General features: G+C 33.2%; 1 protein-coding gene across 4 annotated transcripts in view; it reads right to left on the reverse strand.

Annotated features, from left to right (window-relative positions):
• Window positions 1–19,284, reverse strand: part of MACROD2 (mono-ADP ribosylhydrolase 2) — a 1,923,575-nt gene that overhangs the window by 1,770,021 nt on the left and 134,270 nt on the right. The gene's annotated exons all lie outside the window — the stretch shown is intronic.

Genomic DNA, 19,284 nt, shown 5'->3' on the forward strand with positions numbered 1-19,284 from the left:
TCACTTAGATACTCAAAAGATAAAGAAAGAAATCAAACCATGTGACCATGGGAAATCATCAATTCACAAAGGAATACAATAAGACTTACTTCACTCAGCATAATACCCTCCAGTTCCATCCACGTTGGAGCAAATGGTGGGTATTTGTCATTTCTAATAGCTGAGTAATATTCCATTGTATACATAAACCACATCTTCTTTATCCATTCATCTTTCGTTGGACACCGAGGCTCCTTCCACAATAAGTCAGTCTGAGAAGGACAAACATTGTATGTTCTCATTCATTTGGGGAATATAAATAATAGTGAAAGGGAATATAAGGGAAGGGAGAAGAAATGTGTGGGAAATATCAGAAAGGGAGACAGAACATAAAGACTGCTAACTCTGGGAAACTAACTAGGGGTGGTAGAAGGGGAGGAGGGCGGGGGGTGGGAGTGAATGGGTGACGGGTACTGGGGGTTATTCTGTATGTTAGTAAATTGAACACCAATAAAAAATAAATTAAAAAAAAAGAAAAAAAAGAAAAAAAAAGGAATACAATAAGAGATAAAGAACAAAGATTTACAAAACAGCAAGAACACAACTAATAAAATGGCACTAGTGAGCGCTTATCCATCAGTAACTGTTTCATATGTAAATTGATTGAATTCTCCAATGCAAAGACATAAAGTGGTTGAATGGAAAAAAAACAAAAACCAAATAAACAACCACCAGAAACACAAAACTGAACTATATGCTGCCTACAAGTGACTCACTTTAGCTTTAGAAGACACACACAGGATGAAAGTAAAGGAATGAGAAAAGATCTTCCATTCAAATGGAAAACGAAAGAGAAGTGGAGGAGCTATACTTTTTTCAGACAAAATAGACTTTTAAAACAAAAATAAATATGCAACCAACACTGGAGCAGCTAAATACATTTAAGCAAATACTAACACATCAAGGGGAAAATAGATAACACAATAGTAGGAAATATGAATAACTCATTTTCAATACTGGATATATCATCCAGACCAAAAACCATATAGAAAAATTGGATCAGAACTATACCTTAGACCAAATGGACCTAACAGACACATACAAAACACTCCAACCAAGAGGAGAATACCCATTCTTCTCAACTTCACATGGAACATTCTCCAGAACATATCATAAGTTAGGAAACAAAACAATCTTAATAGATTTAAGAAGACTGAAATTATATCAAGTATCTTTTCCAACCATACTGGTATAAAACTAGAAATCAGTAACAAGGAAAACTGGAAAAATCACAAATATGTGGAAATTAAATACACTTTGAAGAAAAAATTAAATGGGAGAGAAGAAATGGGTCAAAGAAGAAAAATCAAAAGAGAAATCAAAAGGTATCTTTAAACAAATGAAAATGGAAACACAGCATACCAAAATTTATGGGAGCAGCAAAAGTAGTTCAAAGAGGGAACTTTGGAGTAATAAATGCCTACATTAGGTAAAAGAGAAATCTCACATAAACAATCTACCTTGATATTTCAAATGACTAGAAATAGAATACACTAAGAACAAAATAAGAAGATTAAAGGAAATAACAAAGATCAGAGTAGAAATAGATGGAAAAGATCAATGAATTGAAGAGCTGGGTTTTGTTGTTTTTTTTTTTTTAAAGATAAAATTGGCAAACCTTCATAAAGGCTAAAGGAGAAAGAGAGAAAATGCTTAATAAAATCAGGAATGAAAGAAAAGATGTTATAACTGATGAATATAAAGGATCATAAGAGACTATCATGAACAACTAGCTATAACAATTTAGATATTGTAAAAAAAATTAATAATTTCTGGAAACATCCAACCTACCAATACTGAATCATGAAGAAACAGAAAATCTGAAAAGAACAGTAATAAGTAAGGACATTGAATCAGTAATCAAAGCCTCCTAACAAAGAAAAGCCCAGAACCAGATGGCTTCACAGATGAATACTACCAGACATTTAAAGAATTAATACCACTCCTGCTAATCTCTCCCAAAAAACTGAAAAAGAGAACATTCCCCAAATCATTTTACATGCCCAGCATTACTCTGATATCAAAGTCAGATATGGACATTATAGGAAAAGAAAATGAAGGCCAATCTCACTGATGAATAGAAACAGAAAAAAATTCCCAACAAAGTATTAGTAAACTGAATTCAACAGCAAACTAAATGGATCAAACATTATCAGGTGGCATTTATCCCTGGGATACAAGGAGGGTTCAACATATGCAAATTAATAAATGTGGTATACCATATTCACAGAACGAAATTAAAAAATCATGATCATCTCACTAGATTCAGAAAGAGCGTTTAATAAAACTCAATATTTTGTCATGATGAAAAAAGAAACTCTCAACAAATTGAGTATAGAAGAAACTACCTCAATATTATAAAGGCCATATATATCAAACCCAAAGCTGGTATCATACTCAATGGTTAAAGGTTGAAAATTTTTCTTCTAAGATCAGGAACAAGATAAATGTAGGCACTGTCACTACTCCCATTAAATATGGTGCTTGAAGTCATAGCCAAAGCAATTAGGCAAAAAATAAACACAGCTTCAAAATCAGAAACAAAGAAGTAAAAATGTCTCTTTTTGCAGACAATATGATCTTATATACAGAAAATTCTAAAATTAATTTCTTTTCATGGTTATATTTAAAAATACAAATGAATGGGCAAAGGACTTAAATAGACACTTTTCCAAAGATGACATATGAATGGTCAATAAATATGTAATAGGATGTTCAATATCACTAAACATTAGGGTAAAGCAAAACCACAGGAAATATCACCTCATTCTCATTAGGATGTCTACTATCAAACACAAAATAATCAAGGTTGGTTATATGATGTGGAGAGATCAGAATCCTCATACATGTTGATAGGAATGTAAAATGGTGCAGCTACTATGGAAAACATATATTAAATGAAATAAGCAAGTCACTCCAAAGAAAATACCGTATGATTCCACTTACATGAAATATCTTGAGTGGCCAATTCACACAACAGAAATTAGAATGGTAATTGCCAGGGATAAGGGGGAATGGGAAATTGATGTTTATTGGGTATAGTTTCAGTTTTTCAAGATGAAAAATTTTTGGAGATGATTGCTTAACAGTCTGAAGATAATGAACACTACTGAACTGCACACTTAGAAATGATTAGGATGCTAAGTTTTATGTTACACATAAAAAAAAATGTCAAACCTGTATACAAACGTTAATAGCAGATTTATTCACAAATGCTAACAAGTGGAAGCAACCAAGATGCCCATCCTTAAGTAAACAGATAAACTGTGGTAGTCCATGCAATGGAGTACTATTCAGCAATAAAAAGAAATGAGCTATCTGTACAGCATATGCAAAAGAATGAAACTGGACTACGATTTTATATGATTCACAAAAAAAATTAACTCAAAATGAGTTAAAGATTTGAACATAAGATCCAAAAACACAAAACTCACAGGAGAAAACAAGCAGTAAGCTTCTTGATATCCATCTTGGCAATGATTTTTTTTTTTTTTTATCTAACTCCAAAAGCAACAGCAACAAAAGCTAAAATAAATGAATGGACTACATCAAACTAAAGGAAATCATCAACGAAATGAAGAAATGAGAGAAAATATTTGCAACTCATACCTGATAAAGGTATACATAAAGATACATAAAGAACTGACGACACAACTCAATAACCAAGAAACTAACAATCTGATTTAAAAATGGGCAGAGGACCTGACTAGACATTTTTCCAAACAACATACAGACACATGAACAGATGGTCAACAGACACATGAAAAGATGCTCCACATCATTAATCAGGGAAATGCCAATCAAAACTACAGTATGATATCACCTCATACTTCTTAAAATAGCTATTATCAAAAAGAAAAGAAATAAGTGCTGGTGAGGATATAGAGAAAAGGGAACCCTCATGCACTGTTGGTGAGAATGTAAATTGGTGCAACCACTACGGAAAACAGTATGGGGGTCTTCAAAAAATTAGAAATAGAAACACCATATGATCTAGCAATTCCACTATGAATGGAAGAAAATTAAAACACTAATTCTAAAAGATCTACTTGTCTCCCAGTTCATTGCAGCATTACTGACAATAGCCAAGATATGCAAACAACCTAAATGTCCATCAATGGATGACTATATAAAGATTTGAAACAGATCTCTCTCTCCCCTTCATCCTCCCCTCTCCCTTTCCTCTTACCTTTTCCCCCTTCCTCCTTCCCTTTCCCTCCTGTCCCTTAACCCTTTCCCCCTAGCCCAGAAATTATATTCATCCATTAAAGAACAATGAAATCTTGCCATCTGTGAAAATATGGATGGACCTCAGCAGCATTATGCTAAGTGAAATAAGTCAGAGAAAGGCAAATACTGTATTATCTCACTTATATGTAATCTTAAAGAGAAAAACAAGCTCAGATACAGAGAACAAACTGGTGGTAAGGTGCAGCCACAATGGGTGAAGAGAAAAAGCACAAACTCCCAGTTATAATTAAGTCACAGGGGGATGTCATGTACAGCATGGTGACTATAGTTAGTAATATTGTATACCATATCTGAAAGTTGCTGAAAGAGTAGATCTTAAAAGTTCTCATCACAAGAAAACATTCTGTAAATATGTAATGAATGGATGTTAAGTAGACTTATTGTGGTAATCATTTCACAATATACACAAGTATCAAATCATTCTGTTGTACATTTAAAATTAGCACGTCAATTACAGCTAAACAAAAAAAAAAAAAAAGGAATAAGTTATCAAGTAATGAAACAAGGGATCCCTGGGTGGCGCAGAGGTTTAGCGCCTGCCTTTGGCCCCAAGTGTGGTCCTGGAGACCCCGGATCGAATCCCACGTCGGGCTCCTGGTGCCTGGAGCCTGCTTCTCCCTCTGCCTATGTCTCTGCATCTCTCTCTCTGTGTGTGACTATCATAAATAAATAAAAATTAAAAACAAAACAAAACAAAAAAGTAATGAAACAATATGGAGGAACCTTAAATACATACTACTAAGTGAAAGAAGCTTTCACTTAGTAGTAGTATTGCCAGATTTCAAAGGCAATTTACTGTCTCATTCCAAGTATATAATATTCTGGAATAGGCAAAACAATAGAAACAGTAAAGATATCAATAGTGCCAGTCATTGGGGAAGGAGCAGAGGGGCAGCATAAGTAGGTGAACCTCAAAGGATTTTTAGTGCAGTGAAATGTAGGTGTGTTAATAATCTCACAGTAATGTAAGATGTAACTAATATGGGAAAATGTGTGCAGTGGGGTATGTGCAAGGGGCTACTGGAAATGTACTTTCTGTTCAAGTTTCCTTTAAACCAAAACTGCTCTAAAAAGTAAAATCTATTAATTTTTAAAATGATATCTGTTCTTTCATCTCTTATTAGATTGCTTTCTACTACAAATGCTGTAACAACTTAAAAGCTACCTTTGAATTTTTCATAGCATCTCTTTACCTGGCATTTCATTCATTCACTAATTCACCCATTCATTCATTCAGTGTTTGAATATTTATAGTGTTTGTAGACTAATGACTATCCACTCATAGTTTTAAAAATATAACCTCTATTAAGTTCTATTACAAAACTGTAATCATCAAGACAGTACGATATTGGCACAAAAACAGACATATAGATCAATGGAACAGAATAAGGAACCCAGGAATGGACCCTCAACTCTGTGGTCCACTAAGCTTCGACAAAACAGTAAAGGTTATCCAATGGAAAAAAAAAAAAAAAAAAAAAAGACAGACTCTTCAACAAACAGTCTTAGGAAAATTGGACAGCCAGATGAGGAAGAATGAAACTGGACCATTTCCTTCTACCATACACAAATATAGACCCAAAGTGGATCACAGACCTAAATGTGAGACATGAATCCATCAAAATCCTAGAGGAGAACACAAGCAGCAACCTCTATGACAGCCACAGCAAATTCTTGCTAGACATGTCTCCAGATGCAAGGGAAACAAAGGCAAAAATGACCTACTGAGATTTCATTAAGGTAAAAAACCTTTTGCGCAGCAAAGGAAACAGTCAACAAAACCACAAAGCAACTGACAGAATGGGAGAATATATTTGCAAATGTCTTATCAGATAAAGGGCTAGTATCCAAAATCTATAAAACACTTCTCAAACTCACCACCCAAAGAACAAATAATCCAATCAAGGAATGGGCAGAAGACATGAACAGACATTTCTTCAAAGAAGACATACAAATGGCCAACAGACACATGGAAAAATGCTCAACATCACTCGACATCAATGAAATACAAATCAAAACCACAATGAGATGCCACCTCACACCAGTCAGAATAGTTAAAATTAACAACTCAGGAAATGACAGATGTTGGCAAGGATGCAGAAAAAGGAGAACCCTTGAACACTGTTGGTGGGAATGCAAGCTGGTGCAGCCACTCTGGAAAACAGTATGGAGGTTCCTCCAAAAGTTGAAAATATACCTACCCTAAAACCCAGCAATTGTACTACTATGGATTTACCCCAGAAATACAAATGTAGTGATCCAAAGGGGCACCTGTACCCAATGTTTATAGTAGCAATATCCACAATAGGCAAACAATGGAAAGAGCCCAGATGCCCATTGACAAATGAATGGATAAAAAAGATGTGGTATATATATATATATACAATGGAATGCTACTCAGCCATCAAAAAATGAAACCTTGCCATTTGCAATGATATGGATGGAACTAGAGTGTATCATGCTAAGTGAAATAAGTCAGAGAAAGATAATGATCATATGATCTCTCTCATATGTGGAATTTAAGAAACAAAACAGGGAAACATAGGGGAAGAAAGGAGAAAATAAAACAAAATAGAATCAGAGAGGAAGATAAGCTTCTCCTCTTTCCTGCCCCAACCAACAACCATTATTACAGCCTCATGTCCACCTCTCATTTTGGGCTCATGGAACCTTTTCTCTTTATGCTCATTAGTCTAATCATTGGCCCCAAAGGAACCTGGTCCACACAGCACTGACTCCCAAAATCACCTCTCCCAAATTCCTTACCTTTGTCACCCTGTGTTCTGTAACTCAACAGTCCTTCATAACCGGAATCACTTCCATTCTCAACTTATCTGATACTATCTTTACTCTCTCTCTTGTTTTTAACCAGGAACTGGCTCTATCTTATGAACCACAGGGACCCTCTCAAGTTATCTTTAAAGAATGGTCATTTTTGTACATCATTACTGTGTCCAAATTATTCTTCTTCCCTGTTACTCCGAATTCCAGTTTCAAATTACATGTCACACTGCTTACCTCAGTCATAGTATTTAGTGATATCACATCTACATAGATGGCCTTCTAATACTCTGGCAGTCTTCAGAGAACATTTAATACTCATAAAACCCCTGTGAGGTAAATCCCTGAAAGTAAAATTCCCTAAAGCACTATTTATTTTGAGCTCCCAATCACTTCTCTATTAAATCAGTTCCAAGATTGTTTTTCTTCTTCTCCACAACACAATGTTGACAAATGTTCATCTCCAACTAGACCCTTCACTCTTAATTTAATCAATATGTACAACTTATCCTCTAGTACCATTATGGACATCTCAAATTCATCTAGGCTAAAATTCTTACCCCATCCTGCTCTTCACATGACTGTCACATCTTAATAAATGCCAAGTTTATACTTGCAGTTGCTCAGGGCAAAAACTGAAAAGTAATTTTTGATCCTTTTCTTCTCTCACAGCTTTTGCCTAAGTCATTTTACCCTACTCTTTTAGTATCATTTTCCAAATATACAGATCATGACCAGTTCCTATCACCTCCAACACTATCACACTAGTCTATATAAAATCACCATAAAATTACTATCTCAAATGATACACTTTCAGGAATAAGAAACAAGGAATAATACACCAGAAAAACAGGAATAAACCGGAATTTTTCTATCAAAGAAAGTCACTGTGATCCAAGGCTGTCACCCTAGATCAAAGCCACCATCAAATTTTAGCCTATGTAGTTGTAACAGCCTCCTGATACCTCTGTCACCTCTACAGTTAATTAGCACCTAGCACTTAAAATGTAAGCCAGTCACATCTTTTCTCTGGTCAATACCCAATAGTTTCCCATCTCTGTCAGACTTAAATCCAGAATTCAACAAATGCCTAAAGGATCAGATAATCTAGCCACCACCACTTTCCCATTAACTCTTTAACCTCATTTTTTTTGCTTGTTTTATCCTGCTGTAGCCATACTTTCACCTAACTAATGATAGAACATGCCGGGTCATTGTACTTGCCTATCTCTCTGCTTGAAATGCTTTCTGCAGATACTCTCTGGCTTCCTACTTCACTTTCATACATTCTTTGCACAAATGTTACTTTAATACAATCTGTTTAAAATAGCAACCTTAAAAGCTCTGTTTCTGATTTATGTTTCCATAACACTTAAACAATATCTGAGGTATTTATATTATACTTTATTTTTTGTCAATACCCTTCCCTCCCACCATTATGTAAGCTCTATGAGAGTGGTTATTACTGTCTTTTTAAAAACAATATATTTCCAAAAGCCAGCTGATTCTACTGTAATATTAGGGATTTGAAAGTATTTGTTAAATAACTTAATAAATAAATGAGTCTCAATAGAAATTTGATCCAAGAAAAATGAAAAAAAATTCTGCAAATATTTCCGTATCTTTTTTTAAAAAGATTTTATTTATTTATGAGAGACACAGAGAGAGAGGCAGAGACATAGGCAGAAGGAGAAGCAAGCTCCATGCAGGGAGCCCGATGAGGGACTCGATCCTGGGACTCCAGATCACACCCGGAGCTGAAGGCAAATGCTTAACCGCTGATCCACTCAGGTGTCCTAATATTTCCATATTCAATGTGTTTGATATACATTAAGTCAGACGTACACCTTATAAATGCCCATGGCCTTGTACCTAAATTCTTCTCAAGAAGCACATAGCCAGTAAAAATCAAAGTTGATGTTTCTGCTTTCATTATGAAAAGGTTAACTCATTTTGATAGTCTAGACAAATCTTTTTCCAAAAGGATTACAAAGTATTTATGTAAATACTCTGTTCTCAAGGAGATAGAACATAACTCCCCACTTCTTATGTGAACTGTGTCTAGTAACTTCCTTCCAAAGATTACAGTATAGGAATGGGAAAAAAAACATAATTTTATAGCAGAGAACCTTGACACACACCACCTCAGCCAGGTGATCAAGATTGACATCAGCAGTATTAGACAATTTAATAGAATATACTCTTAATATGACATGATGAAAATAGCATTTTATGACTGTGGTTTTCCTTTGAAAAACCAGTAGTTCTAATCTTATCATGAGAAAAACATCAGGTAAATGCTAGTCTACAAAATACCTGACCAGTAACACCTCAAAATTGTCAGGTCATCAAAAAACAGGAAATTTAACAGTTACAGTCAGAAAGAATCTAAGGATACATTAGGACAAGAAGTAATGTAGAATCCTGTCTGGGATCCTAGAACAACACCAAAAAAAAACATTAGGTAAAACTAAGGAATCTTGTGTGGAGGTTCCTCAAAGAGTTAAAAATAGAACTACCCTACGACCCAGCAATTGTACTGCAGGGATTTACCCCAAAGATACAGATGCAGTGAAACGGCAGGACACCTGCACCCCAATTTTTATAGCAGCAACGTCCACAATAGCCAAACTGTGGAAGGAGCCTCGTTGTCCATCGAAAGATGAATGGATAAAGAAGATGTGGTTTATGTATACAATGGAATATTACTCAGCCATTAGAAACGACAAATACCCATTTGCTTCAACGTGGATGGAACTGGAGGGTATTATGCTGAGTGAAATAAGTCAATCGGAGAAAGACAAACATTATATGGTCTCATTCATTTGGGGAATATAAAAAATAGTGAAAGGGATTACAGGGGAAAGGAGAGAAAATGAGTGGGAAATATCAGTGATGGTGACAGAACATGAGAGACTCCTAACTCTGGGAAACAAACAGGTGTAGTGAAAGGGGATGTGGGCGGGGGAATGCGGTGACTAGGTGACAGGTATTGAGGGGGGCCCTTGATGGGATAAGCACTGGGTGTTATGCTATACGTTGGCAAATCGAACTCCAATAAAAAATATACAAAAAAAAAAAACCTAAGGAAATCTTTAAAAAGGATGAACTTTGGTCCATTTAATAAATATTACTAAATAATAAGGTATAAATACTAGTTCCTTAATTGTGACAAATGTACCAAAGTAATGCAAGACGTTAATAATACAGGAAATTGAGTGTGAGGTATATGGGAGTTCTCTGTACCATCTTTGCAACTTTTCTATAAATCTTAAACTATTCTAAAGTAAAAAGTATATTAAAAGTATAATAAATTATATTTTATGTAAAAAATATATATAACCTCTGTCATTTTATTTTCTTTTGAAATGCTTTAATATATCATTTTCATACGTAGAGACTATGAATCATCTGTTGTACAAGCTTAGTATTTTAAATTAATTATAGGGGCCTCTCTAATGGAAGTTCCTAGAGTTATTTTTATAAGTTACTATAAGGATGTCAATCTTCAGACTATGTTCAAATAGGATATACCCAAATTTAATTCATTACTCCTTTTCACTGAGAAATTATTAAATTGACTTGCTTTATCAACTGGTATGACTGGTTATTATACTATACTAGAGTGAGCAGCATTTAAGACCTGTTCTTGGCATATAGGATAATCTTATTAAAGTTTTCAGTATTTCTTGAATTAATATTTTCCAGATACACGGAAAATTGTATCTGGAAAATATTACAAAAGGTACAAATCACTGAAAACTTGTTAATTATGGGATTATAAAACTTTTGAGGTTTTACCTTTGTAGTGAAAAATATTTTTGTAATAATATTTAAAGATATATATTTTCTGTTAAGGACTTTACCATTAGTTTATAAGGAAACATAATCATTTGGGAAAAAAAGGAAAACTGGAAACAAATGATTCAGTACATAAATATTTTTAAAACGTAAAAACATTATATATGATCCATACCTAAATAAATGGCTTAGACTTACTATAGGAACACTGAGGACAAAAACCACCACCACCTTGTAAGCTGGAATGGGCCACCTTCATGAAAGAGAAATTATAGGAGTTAGATCTTGAAGAGGCATGAGCAAAAATTGAAAAATAAAGCCATGTTGAACAGTACTTGTGCCAACTTGTTTAATTAGAGTAGCTGATATCAGAAGCTGAAGGACTGGAATCAAAACCAGGGCAGGGTAAAATTAAGAAAGAACTTTAAGCTAATGAGTTTCTTTATTAACTATAAGCAATGTAAGGCACTGATACTTTTTAAGGGAAAAGCAGTATGGTGAAGCAAACCATTGCATACAGTTCATAGGCCAGAAAAACAGTTAAGTAGCTATAAGAAAAAGGATTATGAGGATGATAACTGACTGAACTGGAAGGAAGACGGTGAAAATGGAAGGCATGCAAAAAGCCACCACATATCCCCAAAAGGAAAAACAATTGTAGAGAGATAAAATTAGGTGGAGTCAAAGGTGAATCCAAGTGTCTGAACTACTGAAGAAGGGTAAGATGAAAAAACTGTTTCTAAAAATGTTAAGCTTGGACTGGCTAGAGACCTTAGGTAGAAATATACATTAGATAACTTGAGAGTACTGAATTAGGACTCAATTGTAAGATTAAAACTAAAGAAAAATATTCTATAATTAGCTTTATAGAAGTGATATTTGAAGCCTTGAAAATAGATGCTATTCTCTAAAGGATAAACTGTCATTAGTGAGATAGAAATAGAAAACCAACTGAAATTTGGAGAACCAATATTTAGGGCATAAAGAAACAGACACCAGTATAAAACACATACACAGGGACGCCTGGGTGGCTCAGTAGTTGAGCGTCTAACTTTGGTTCAGGGCGTGATCCCAGGGTCAAGGGATCGAGCTCCCCTTGCATGGAGCCTGCTTCTCCCTCTGCCTGAGTCCCTGCCTCTCTCTCTCTGTATCTCTCATAAATAAATAAAATATTTAAAACAAACAAACAAACAAACAAAAAACACATACACACTAAACACAGAGAAAATTAAAAACCCATCATGGGACTAAAGGAGTTTTGTTTTTTGTTTTTTTGTTTTTTTGTTTTTTCCTCTCCCATATAATCACTAAAATTTTTCCTATGATCCATATTCCTCTCTTAAAAAAAAAAAATTCAAAAAAAAAAAAAAATTCAGTAGGCTCCACACTGGGTGTGGGCTCAAACTCACAAGCCTGAGATCAAGACCTGAACTGATATCAAGAGTTGTACACTTAACCAAATGAGCCATCCAGGGACCCCAAGCCAGAACAAAATATTTTTAAAACAATTCTTTCTCAAAAAATATAAGATCACAAGAGACAACTAATGACAATTGCATTTTACCATTCCTTATTACTAAATTATTCACTATTGATACATTATTCAGTAATAAAACAAAATGAAAATGGTATGATTTGAACAAAAAAATCATACTGGGTTAATTCCACTAAAGTCTACACAAACACACTTAACAATTTCTTAAAAACAAGAGGAGGTCAGTTCCTTTCTGAAAATCATGATGATAGTAACATCGGAGATTAGAGTCCAGAGTCTAATGTCCTAATGAGGACTTACCTAGTAGGAAGAGACTGCAAAAAGGGGAAGACAGGCAAGATAACATAGTCTAATAATTTAGAATTTCCACCCTGATAACTGAGGGTTTTCATTCATTCATCAATGCAATCACTCATTTATCTTTTAAATTATTCAGTAGCCATTATGTATCACTAAGATACATCATTAAGAATACAAATATGAGTCAGACACATCCCTGCTATCCTGGGAAGTATTGTCCTTAACCAAAATACATATGAATATTAGGCAAGAGAAAGTGGAAATATTTTATTTCTGTAAAGACATATAATTTGCGAGTCAGTCAAAATAGATGGCATTTGTGAAATAATTCAATTTACGTACACCTCATTCTAAATAGTCTACAAAAAAAGACTTTTTATAGCATGTTACTTAAGAAGCATCACTTGCTCCTTTCTCATTTCTTCTAATCTTTCCTTGGTAGTTTAATTTGGTCCAGTTTGAGAGTCAGTCACTCTAATTTCATCTATGTACCAGTTTGTTTCAAGAACTTGACCAAAAGGAGTATAAATATTCCCTTAAATAAACAGAATTGGGTATTGTTTGAAATCAATATCTTAACAACTTTGATAATAAACTCCTAGTAATGTATAAAATATCAAACTATGTAGAAGATTTAAAATCCCACAATGACCCTTACAGAGAAATTACCTGGACTATTGCAAAGCAGTTTCATTTATTCCAATCAAAAATTGTGTTTCAGACATTGTCTCTCAATAGTTGGCAATCAGCAACTCTAGCAATCAGATAATATCCAATCTTCAAAAAAAAAAGTTTCAAGAACACAAATATTATTTAAAGATTAACTTCAACTTGATGACTTTTACCTCACTACATGGATGACTTTAGAAAAAAACCTAAAATATAAAAAATAAATAGTGAGTAAACTAAAATGGATATTAAATGCAACCTTTAAAAATATGCATAGTAAATTTTCAGTGATTATGCTTCTAAGTTAATTTACCTTGCCATTGATGATGGAAATTTAATGGGAACTCAAAGCTGGGTTAACAGATTATATAAACAGGAAATGTTACTTTCAATACTATAAGATTCAATTCTTATTCAGGTTATTAAGCTAATAACCTGGAGGTAATATAGATAATGGGTTAGAAATTACAGCATTCCACAGTTAAGCAATATGCAAATAAAAATAGCATCTGATAAAAGCAAAATAAGAAGCCAAAGGGTAATACATTTCTTAAAATATTGTTTTTCTATTTCATTTCAGAAATGAAAGAAGATCCCAAAGAAGTAGTGAAAAATAGCTGTAACACAGATATGCCCACCTGCAGTTTTTCAAATAAATTGATGAGGATTCCTGGTTATATATGTGAAAAAATAAAAAAATTTCTTACATGTATTTTTTCAAAAAGATAATTTAACTATGACATAGGCACAGTGATTCTGAATTTATAATTAAAATGCTAAAATGATAGAGAACTTTTATAGGCTGCATATTAATAACAGAAATTAATTCTGCTTGTTTTGAGAAAAGGGTACCATGGATTTTAAAACATTTTCTAAAATGAGCTTAACTACAACAGAAAAAAATTAATATGATGTAGTGAAATAAATTACTAAAGAGTCTGTGGAATCTCCTCCTTTAAGATTAATAAAGTCAGGAACACATCTATCTTGACTTGTTTAAATGAAGTCAGATTGAAGGCTTAAGGTTGAATTAAGTGAAAGCAAATAATCTCTTTTCATCAGTCATGTCTATAGATTCCCTAAGTCAAAAACGTCAAAAAGACAAGAAAGTGAAGTTCTAAAATGTATAACATTCCTTATATCATAGATAATCAATTTGTATATAAAATAGTATACTGAGGGGAAGGCACCTAATATTTAATCATAAAGAAGGAGTAAAATATAAGACATATAAAAGGTAGACACTGCAGTAGAAATTTTTAAAGGCATCTGAATCAGTTGAGCCAATTATCTGTCTTCAATTTCAAATGTTATTAAAGAAATGTTTATAATTAATTTTAAATGCTATATATATTTTAGACCTACATAAAAAGTATAATAAATACATTTCAGTTTTTCTGGTTAAGGAATGAATCTCACTAGAATTTTCAAGTCAAAATAATGTCCTCTCATTCTAATTGAAATTAATGATTATTTCAACTGTAAAACACAGCCAAGAGGCTTCTCTGAAGCTCCCTTCCAGCCCTTCTCAGAGCTTTACTATCTACCCAAGATTAGGTCCTGGGGAGATGCAAAGAAGAAAGCACTTATTTTTCATCTTTAAAGACCTCACACTCTTGTAAGGAAGAGTGACCTATAAACAAGGAATTATGACACACTTGATAAATGCTAAAACAGAGATTTGTTACATAGTGCCTCCAAAGATTGAAATAAGTTATTCTATAGGCTTGTGGACTAGAGGAAAATGAACAGCTCCAGACAGACGGAGGAATGTGAGGCCAAACTCCCAAGGAAAGTTTCAGCAGATCTTGCTGATAAAATGTTAAAAGGTAATAACTAAATGACACACTAAATTTATCCTAACAAGTTCCATTTTCAGTGCCCGTGGAATTTTCATTAGTTGCTGGTCTTCTCATCATATAAAAAGTTTTCATCCTAGAACAAAGGCTGGCCAGTATACTCATCAGGCATAATGAGAACAGCACCTATGTAATGTTTCAAGTCAATAATGATGACAACAATCCAAAAATCAGACTCAACCAAGTCATCCACATCATTGGGAATGAAAAAGAGCTATTTATCTTTAAAAGCTTTTTAAATATTTAGTAGATCTAATGCTATTTAGAAATAATGTAGCCTTAGTTCAAAGTCTTGGGAAATAGGCTTGTTCTTTCTTCTTAATACTTGTGGATTTAAAATACTCCTATTGCATTTTAGTGTTCTTCACGGAGCAGTGGACAAATCATTTCTCCACACTGGCAAAGAGTGTTGAAATAAACTATAAAACAAGACCCAGGGGAAAAAAAAGGAAAAACATCCTCTTCCTATTTGATACTATATATATTTGATATATATGAAATATATATATATATTTGATACTATATATATTTGATACTATATATATGTGTGTGTATGTATGTATATATATACACATGCTTTATTAAAATATTGCTTCTCTTTACATGAACCAGATTTATAAGTAACTAATACACATTAGAACTAAAATTTTGTGGAATTTTTTAAGTGGCATAATGAATGAATGCTTTTTTTAAGAAGGATCTATTTTCTCTCATTTTAATACCTTTATTTTAGCCTTTGTCAAATAGAGAATATATATAACAAATTTTTAACTGAAAAAAATGTGATTATTTACCAGATAATTATTTTCAGTTTGACACATTTAGAAACAACATGCTGAGGTATTTTCTATTCTTTGAGGATCAATATAAAAATGTTAATATAATCTGTTCCTATTAATATCTGCATATAGATTATGTATAATAAAAATCTTAACATGTTCTTGGAACTAGACAACCACTACTCCCACACTGATTATACATGATCATAAAATACCCAAAACTTCAGGCCTCTTTCCCTTTTAACATTCCCAAAAGGACTTTTCTTTCCCTCTTTCTTTACACTTTGAATACTCTATTTTGTCTAAGCCTAGGGTTACCTGCCACCCACTAGGAAAATTTTCTACTGGCTTTTTCTGTCCAAAGACTGTACTTCCACCATCGTTTTCATTTCTCAGCCAAAAAGTCCTTTTTCCCTCCTAGCAATTACAACTTACCCCTAGTGAAAAGTCCACTGAATTCACCCTCCCTCTTCTTACTATTCCTAGAATTTTCTTCGCAAAATTATATATACATATTTGTATATATAATACATATATATATATATATATCCTGTTCTTCCCTAATTATAACCTTAGCAGTCCACTATTTCAATCAGATCAGAGAATGAAGAGCTGATTACTGACATCTGTAATTATATTTATGTTTATAGTTATCCAGTCAGCCCAATTTTAATTTATGATCAAAGCAAATTAAGTTGTTTAATATAAAATGGTTGTCAATGCAGAATGAAAAATTAATATAAGCATACAATGATGGAAAATTGCTTACCAAAAGGTATAAATTAAAAATGTCTTGACAAAGACAATAACAGATGACATTTTGATAGAGTCTATGAAAACATTTTACCAACAGAAACACAGGAGTTGCCAAAATTATGTATCAACAAGCCATAATACAGTATCAGTACCTGGAATAATTGAAAATAGATAATAAAATAAACACAGAGAAGACAAAAAAAAACAGAATGAGAAAAAGATTCAAAAGATTTGATTGTTGTTGATTGGCTTAATTTATTCAGAGCATTAAGAAAAACATCAAATATTTTGCTGTCAAATATAACAAAACTAACTGTGCTAACAGAATGATAAATTCTGCTATCATATTAGATATTATATTTTGTTGATTAGTTCAAAGAAAAAACTACATGGGGCTTAGGGGAAACCCCCTGCTCTACACATACACACACACACACACACACACACACGTACACACACAGTTCTATTGAGCCAAAACATCTCTGAAACATAGCCTAGGATAAAGAAAACAAAGCCAATTAACCAGCTTAAGTATAAATTGATTATAAAAGTACTATTCAAGATAGTTAAATTTTTTACACTGGAATCAGTTGTAGAGATACTTTTGATTGCCATGTAACTAGACCATGTTTTAATCTTTCTTTCAAAAAGTATCATCACAGACCAGGTTAAAATTTTGCTAAGAAACAGGAGAATCCAAATAAAAATACAATACTTAGAGAATATTCTTTCTAGGAAGCAGCTAAAATCAGAGGTGTAAGGCGCACTTTCATGGCTGTCTATGGCAACAATGTACTCCCTTCCACTATTTCCTACCCAGTATTTCAATGCCAAACTCTTACCTGAGCCTAACAACACTAGGTCTTTTTACCTTCACTAGGTCTTGGGGAAAAAAATCTAGGCATCCTCTGCAGTAGAATGCACATAATATCATGTAATTAAAATTAAACTCATGAACATCCCGTCTTCACATCATTCTTACTCTTAAGAGTTTCAAGTTAATTAAGATTTCAGAAGTTAAATAGACACACACACGTAAACAGCACTGCTGGAATGTCTTAAAAACTGCACTATGATCTTTAAGTTGCATAAGTAACACAAAATTTGATTGGCAGGTACAACATAGTACCATAACATCTCAAATGATTTAAAGTTTTTTTTCTATAACTGTCCTAATATCATTAAGTGTCAGACACTAGGCTAGTTTCAAACAATTGAAAGTAAATAATTCCCAGTTCTGAACTCTACTTCATCAGATTATACTACCTACAATTAACAGAGTAGGCAACCAACTAGCACTAAATGCAATTCACTGTAAATCTAATTAAAAGTTTCTAAAAATTCAGGGTGCCTGGTTGGCTCAGTCAGTAGAGCATGTGACTATTATCTTGGGGTTGTAAATGCAAGTCCTATGTTGAATGCAGAGATTACTCAAAAAAAAAAAAAAAAAAAAACTTAAAAAAAATTCTAAGCCCAAAAAGTTTCTAAAAATTAAAGAATAGCCACAGTTTTCCAAATAACTTTCTGATTTTAGAGACAGAATATCATCCTAAATCCAGGGTGAATATCACAGCATAATACATTATTAGCTGAATATAATCTATCTTACATTGACTTCAAACTGGAGTGTGAAGGATCATGAGCATCAACTTTGTCAATGCTTTTCAACTTTTCTGACCCCTTTTTGCTCATCCATCTTCTCTTTCAGTGCTACCCTAAGCATAATAAGTTCAATAACAAAAACACTTTTTTTTTATTCTTTTGGGAAGAAACCTACCTATGATTATTTGACACTGAGTAATGAATATAGACCTCCTTTAGAGAATATCATTCAGCAGAATTCCATTAACGTACTATTTTTTAAAGTTGACTTGAGCACTGTATACATAAAATACACTTCAAAAAACTAGTTAATGGATGGTTTTATCCATCTTGTTTTATCCATGCATATGGTTACTTGTCCAACCATAAAAATCATCCATAAAAATCAATGCAGTAAGCTCAACACATGACCATTTTTCTAGATATCCTTAGAACTGAGAACATACAACAACAAACAGATGGCTTCCTCACAGCTTCAGACCATGCCATTTATAACCAAAGTCATAATGAATAACTGATAGCCACTCTAGAGGACCACTTCCCACTGTGTATCAAGAACCTTAAAAATGCCTCCCCTTTGACTCTTCACATCCCTTTATAAAAATTCATCCAAAGATGATAGTGAACGTATATAAGGATGTATTAAAAAAAAAGTCATTAACAGCACAATTTATAGTAACAAAAAGCTTTATTAAAAAGTTTAGGTGCTCAGCAATCAACGATCAAGCAGTTATCACAGAGCATATCAATAGGATACGGTCATTGAAAATTATGTTTTAGAAGACAGTTTATGAAATAAAAAGATTATTACAGGTTGTAAAGAAAAAAGAGGCTATGAAACACTGAGTATAATCCCATTTTTCAAAAATTAAATATAAATTTATGTGTAGAATAAGACCTGAGAGAATACATCAAAATGTAACTGTAGGTGATCCCTGGGGTGATGGGATTA

This window comes from Canis lupus, chromosome 26, assembly GCF_048164855.1.
Source record: "Canis lupus baileyi chromosome 26, mCanLup2.hap1, whole genome shotgun sequence".
NCBI classification, from domain to species: Eukaryota; Metazoa; Chordata; class Mammalia; order Carnivora; family Canidae; genus Canis; species Canis lupus.